A 7,471-nucleotide genomic window follows, 5' to 3' on the forward strand; every position below is an offset into this window, starting at 1 on the left:
GAACATTATTTTTAATGACATTAAGCACCTTCTAACCGTTAGTTATGTAGGTTTGCTCTCTCTTTCTCTCCCTCTCTTCCTCCCTCTCTATTAGAACAAGATTTTACTTAGGTGCAGGTCTTTTACTTGATTTTCTGGTAAAGAGATGAATGTGTAACAGCTATTTCATTTTATTCATAACTGTATTCAAAACATCTGGATTTCCCCTAGACTGTCTTAATTGGAATGATCCAGAGGGAAAGTTAATTGATTTTATGTAATCACTGATTCAACAAATAGTTTCTGTGTAACAATGGGTGATGTACACATCATTCTCCTAAGCACTGCTGGTCATACAACTCTGGGTAAGATACTGTATCCTACTATCATAAAGACTCTCAACCAGGGATGAAACTGATTCATACATAAAAGGCCATGATGTTTAAAAAATATACCTCAGCAAAAATGTGCCTCAGCAAACAAAAAGATCATATGGCTGATGGGAGGCTCTGGTTCTGAGTAAGAAAGTAATCACACACTACCTTTCCCACTAACTGTGGCTAGAAAATCTGGGCAAAATGCATGCAGCAGCTATTTTTTTTTAACAGCTTTATTCAGGTATCATTGATATACAAAAACGCTGCACATATTTAAGTCCATAATTAAATGAGTTTGAATATAAGCACACACCCATGAAACCATAATTAAAGTGACAGACACATCCATTACATCATAAAGTTTGTATCTCACCTCGTTTTTTTGGAGCACTTCACATGAGATCTACCCTTTTAACAAATTTTAAGTGGACAACACAGTATTGTTAAATACAGGTGCTCTGTTGTAGAGCAGGTCTCAAGAACTTGCTCATCTTGCATAACTGAAACTTTATGCCAATTGAACATCTCTCCCTTTCCCCTGCTCCCCATCCCCTGGTGAGCACTGCTCTATTCTGTTTCATGCAGCAGTTACTGAAGACTCTAACAAGTAAATAGTAGAAGACAAACAGGATTTCAAGTACCACCCAGCTGAAAGTAAAACTGCCACATTCCTTTTCCTCCTGCATTATCCCCATACCTAAAATCAACACAGCTTAAAACTAGGAAGTGGGAACTAATTGGACAAAGAGAGATCTGAGAGAAGACTACTAAGAATGACTTAAGGAGTGGGAAAGGAGAGTAGAAAGCTACTGGTTTTTTCTCCTTTTTTTCCATTCTCTGTTCTCTTGTGCCCTGGCCCCCAAACAATCTCATTGCAGCAGGGCAATAACAGGAGCCACAGGATCCAAAACTCTGAGGGAAGGCAATCTTCTCTGGTTAAGGGAGCTGCAGTAGTAACATTGGGTGACATTTTTTCCCCTCTCTTCTCCCACTGCCTGGCCCTGGACTTTGATGCTTTTGTGTGAAATACATGGCAGAGTAGGATAACTAGAGTTTCAGCTTTCTGGCCAGGTGACTGAGAAGGAAACCCTTGGAAAACAGGAAATATGGGGGAGATTATAGATAGAAAGCAGCTCAGAAAAAGACCTCTTATGGTTGTTTATGAACTCCTGGGCTCAGCACAGGATGAACATGTATGGATCTGACCGTAAACAGCACACAAAGACTTTGAGAACTAAATTATAGTGGGATAGACCACTGTGCAAATCCCCCAGTAGGGGGTACACATGAAGGACAGATCCAAGTAGCACTGCAGAGGCTTTGACCACACAACTGATGCTGAGACTACCGTCCATATAAAGCTGCTCAGGACTTGTGGCCTAAACCCAAGTAGACTGAACATCTGCTAAAACAAAAATGCTGAAATTCTCTGTAGGACTTAAATAAGAAGTAGACTCAGAAAATAAAATTCAAAAAGTCTAGGATACAATCCAAAATTACATGGCATTTAAAGAATCAGGAAAACCTCACTTCCCATGGAAAAAGACAATTAAGAGACACCTATCCCAGATGACACGGAAATTGAAATTGTCAGACAAATTTTAAAATAACTCCAAGTAATTGTGAACACTCCTGAAATGACTGGAAAGTTTAAAAGTCTCAGAAAAAGAAGATGTAAAGAAGAACTAAATGGAAATGTTAACTAGAACTGAAAAATAGAATAACTAAGGGATCATTAAACTCACTAAATGGGCAGATAGCAGAATGGAGATGACAGAAGAAACAGTTTGAAAATGTAAAGACAGCTCAATAGAAATTATCCAATGTGAAATATAGAGAAAAACGACTGGAAAAAAGTTAAGAGAGCCTCAGTTACTAGTGGAACAATTCCAAAAAGCCTAATATTCATGTCAACAAAGGACCAGTATAAGATGAAAAAAGGTACAGCATAGTAAAAATATTTGAAGAAATAATGACTGAAAAATTCCTGAATTTGAGGAAAAACACACACCTACAAATTCAATAATCTCAGAAAACCCAGAAAAGGATAAACATGAAGAAATCCACGCCAGGACAAATCACAATCAAACTACAGGAAACTAAACACAAAGAAAAATATGGAAAGCAAACTGAGTAAAATTATGCATTACTTATAGGTGAACAAAAATTCAAATGGCTGCACGGTTCTCATTAGAAACCATGGAGCCAAGAAGAAAGCAGAACAATATATTTCAAGTGCTAAAAGAAAACAACTGCAAAACCTGGATTCTATCTTCAGAAAAAAATATCCTCCATGAACAAAAATAAAGACATTCTCAGGTGAAAGAAAATTAAGAAAAACTGTTGCTCTAAAATAATTGCTAAAGCAAGATCTTCAGACAGAAGGGGAATTATACAAGAAAGAAACGTGGAATATCAGGAATGAACAGAAAGCAACAGAAGTGGAAAATTAAGATAAACATATATTACTCTTCCATTGGCTTTTTATGTGTCTTCAGCCACTTTATTTTTTATGAAAGTATAGTTGATGTGCAATGTTATTAGTTTCAGGTATACAACACAGTTATTTGACAATCAAATACATTGTGAAATGATCACATTAAGTCTAGTAGCCATCTGTCAGCATACACAAAAGTATCATTGACTATATTCCTTACGCTATGACTAGATTACACCCCTGTGACTCATTTATTTTAAAATTCAAAGTCTGCACCTTTTAATTCTCTTCACCTATTTTGCCAACCCTACTTCGCCCCTCTGGCAACCACTAGTTTGCTCTGTGAACCTATGAGTCTGTTTCTGTTCTGTTTGGTTTGCTTTGTTTTGTTTTTCAGATTCCATTATAATTGAAATCATATTTGTCTTTCTCTGTCTGATTTATTTCACTTAGCATAATACCCTCTAGTGTCAGCAATTCTATTTCCAGGTATTTCCCCAAAGAAAACAAAACAATTAGTTCAGAAAGATATATTCACCCTTATGTTCACTGCAGCATTATTTACAGCGGTCAAGATATGTAAGCAGCACAAGCCTTTTAGATAGCCTCATCCACCAGAGAGCAGAAAGCATAAGCAAGAAGAACTACAATCCTGCAGCCTGTAGAACGAAAACCACATTCACAGAAAGATAGACAAGATGATAAGGCAGAGGCCTATGTACCAGATGAAGGAACAAGATAAAACACCAGCAAAACAATTAAATGAAGTGGAGGTAGGCAACTTTCCAGAAAAAGAATTCAGAAGAATGATAATGAAGATTATCGAGGACCTCGGAAAAAGAATGGAGGAAAAGATCGAGAAGATGCAAGAAATGTTTAACAAAGATCTAGAAGAATTAAAGAACGAACAGACAGAGATGAACAACACAATAACTGAAATGAAAAATACACTAGAAAGAATCAGTAGCAGAATAACTGAGGCAGAGGAATGGATAAGTGACCTGGAAGACAGAATGGTGAATTCACTGCTGCGGAAGAGAATAATGAAAAAAGAATGAAAAGAAATGAAGACAGCCTAAGAGACCTCTGGGACAACATTAAACGCAACAACATTTGCATTACAGGGGTCCCAGAAGGACAAGAGAGGGAGGAAGGACCCGAGAAAATATTTGAAGAGATTAGAGTCAAAAACTTCCCCAACATGGGAAAGGAAATAGCCACACAAGTCCAGGAAGTGTAGAGAGTCCCATACAGGGAAAACCCAAGCAGAAACACGCCGAGACACATAGTAATCAAGTTCGCAAAAATTGAAGACAAAGAAATATTATTGAAAGCAGCAAGGGAAAAATGACAAATGCCATACAAGGGAAATCCCGTAAGGTTAACAGCTGATTTCTCAGCAGAAACTCTACAAGCCAGAAGGGAGTGGCAGGACATATTGAAAGTAATGAAAGGGAAGAACCTACAACCAAGATTACTCTACATGGCAAGGATCTCATTCAGATTCGATGGAGAAAACAAAAGCTTTACAGATAAGCAAACGCTAAGAGAATTCAGCACCACCAAACCAGCTCTACAAGAAAAGCTAAAGGAACTTCTCTAACTGGGAAACACAAGAGAAGAAAAGGACCTACAAAAACAAAAACAAAACAATTAAGAAAATGGTAATAGGAACATACATATTGATAATTACCTTAAACGTGAATGGATTAAATGCTCCCACAAAAAGACAAAGGTTTGCTGAATGGATACAAAAACAAGACCCATATATATGCTGTCTACAAGAGACCCACTTCAGACCTAGGGACACATTCAGACTGAAAGTGAGGGGATGGAAAAAGCTATCCTTTCAAAAGAAAGCTGGAGTAGCAATGCTTATATCAGATAAAATAAACTTTAAAATAAAGAATGTTACAAGAGACAAGGAAGGACACTACATAATGATCAAGGGATCAATCCAAGAAGAAGATATAACAATTACAAATATATATGCACCCAACACAGGAGCACCTACATACATAGGCAACTGCTAACAGCTCTACAAGAGGAAATCGACAGTAACACAGTAATAGTGGGGGACGTTAACACATCACTTACACCGATGGACAGATCATCCAAACAGAAAATTACTAAGAAAAAATAAGCTTTACATGACACACTAGACCAGATAGATTTAATTGATATTTACAGGACATTCCATCCAAAAACCACAGATTACACTTTCTTCTCGAGTGCACATGGCACATTCTCCAGGATAGATCACATCTTGGGTCACAAATCAAGCCTTGGTAACTTTAAGAATACTGAAATCATATCAGGCATCTTTTCTGAGCACAACGCTATGAGATTAGAAATCACTTACACTGAAAAAAAACGTAAAAAGCACAAACACATAGAGGCTAAACAATATGTTACTAAATAACCAAGAGATCACTGAAGAAATCAAAGAGGAAATCAAAAAATACATAGAGACAAATGACATTAAAAACACGACGATCCAAAACAAACAAACAAACAAACAAAAAACCAAGATGATCCAAAACCTATGGGATGCAGCAAAAGCCGTTCTAAGAGGGAAGTTTATAGCTATACAAGCCTACCACAAGAAACAAGAAATATCTCAAATAAACAATCTAACGTTACACCTAAAGGAACTAGAGAAAGAACAAACAAAACCTAAAGTCAGCAGAAGTAAAGAAATCATAAATATCAGAGGAGAAATAAATAAAATAGAAACAAAGAAAACAAGAGCAAAGATCAATAAAACTAAAAGCTGGTTCTTTGAGAAGATAAACAAAATTGATAAACCATTACCAGACTCATCCAGAAAAAGAGGGAGAGGACTCAAATCAATAAAAATAGAAATGAAAAGGAAGTTATAACAGACACTGCAGAAATACAAAGCATCGTAAGAGATTAACACAAGCAACTCTATGCTAATAAATGGACAACCTGGAAGAAATGGACAAATTCTTAGAAAGGTATAACCTTCCAAGACTGAACCAGGAAGAAATAGAATATATGAACAGACCAATCACAAGTAATGAAATTGAAACTGTGATTAAAAATCTTCCAACAAACAAAGGTCCAGGACTCGATGGCTTCATAGGTGAATTCCATCAAACATTTAGAGAAGAGCTAACACCCATCCTTCTCAAACTCTTCCAAAAAACTGCAGAGGAAGGAACACTCCCAAACTCATTGTATGAGGCCACCATCACCCTGATACCAAAACCAGACAAAGATACTACAAAAAATGGACATTATGGACCAATATCACAGATGAAAACAGATGTAAAAATCCTCAACAAAATACTAGCAAACAGAATCCAACAACACATTAAAAGGATCATACACCATGATCAAGTGGGATTTATCCTAGCGATGCAAGGATTCTTCAATATATGCAAATTAATCAATGTGATACAACACATTAACGAACTGAAGAAGAAAAACCATATGATCATCTCAATAGATGAAAAAGAGCTTTTGACAAAACTCAACACCCATTTATGATAAAAACTCTTCAGAAAGTGGGCATAGAGGGAACCTACCTCAACATAATAAAGGCCATATACAACAAACCCACAGCAAACATCATTCTCAATGGTGAAACACTGAAAGCATTTCCTCTAAGATCAGGTACAAGACAAGGATGTAGTCTCTCACCAGTATTATTCAACATAGTTTTGGAAGTCCTAGCCATGGCAATCAGAGAAGAAAAAGAAATAAAAGGAATACAAATTGGAAAAGAAGAAGTAAAGTTGTCACTGTTTGCAGATGACATGATACTACACATACAGAATCCTAAAGATGCTACCACAAAGCTACTAATCAATGGAGCTAATCAATGAATCTGGTAAAGTTGCAGGATACAAAACTAATGCACAGAAATCTCTTGCATTCCTATACAGTAATGATGAAAAATCTGAAAGAGAAATTAAGGAAACACTCCCATTTACCATTGCAACAAAAAGTATAAAATACGTAGGAATAAACCTACCTAGGGAGACAAAAGACCTGTATGCAGAAAACTATAAGACACTGTTGAAAGAAATTAAAGATGAAACCAACAGATGGAGACATGTACCATGTTCTTGGATTGGAAGAATCAACATTGTGAAAAAGACTCCACTACCCAAAGCAATCTACAGATTCAATGCAATCCCTATCAAATTACCAATGGCATTTTTTACAGAACTAGACCAAAAAATCTTAAAATTTGTGTGGAGACACAAAAGACCCCCAAATAACCAAAGCAGTCTTGAGGGAGAAAAACGGAGCTGGAGGAATCAGACTCCCTGACTTCAGACTATACTACAAAGCTACAGTAATCAAGATAATATGGTACTGTTGCAAAAACAGAAATATAGATCAATGGAACAGAATAGAAAACCCAGAGATAAACCCACACACCTGTGGCCAACTAATCTATGACAAAGGAGGCAAGGATATACAATGGAAAAAGACAGTCTCTTCAATAAGTGATGCTGGGAAAACTGGACAGCTACATGTAAGAGAATGAAATTAGAACACTCCCTAACACCATACACAAATATAAACTCAATATTGATTAGAGACCTAAATGTAAGACTAGACACTATAAAACTCTTCGAGGAAAACGTAGGAAGAACACTCTTTGACATAAATCACAGCAAGATCTTTTTTGATCCACCTC

The sequence above is a fragment of the Leucopleurus acutus genome (genome assembly GCF_964270905.1).
Source record: "Leucopleurus acutus genome assembly, chromosome: 3".
Taxonomy (NCBI): Eukaryota; Metazoa; Chordata; class Mammalia; order Artiodactyla; family Delphinidae; genus Leucopleurus; species Leucopleurus acutus.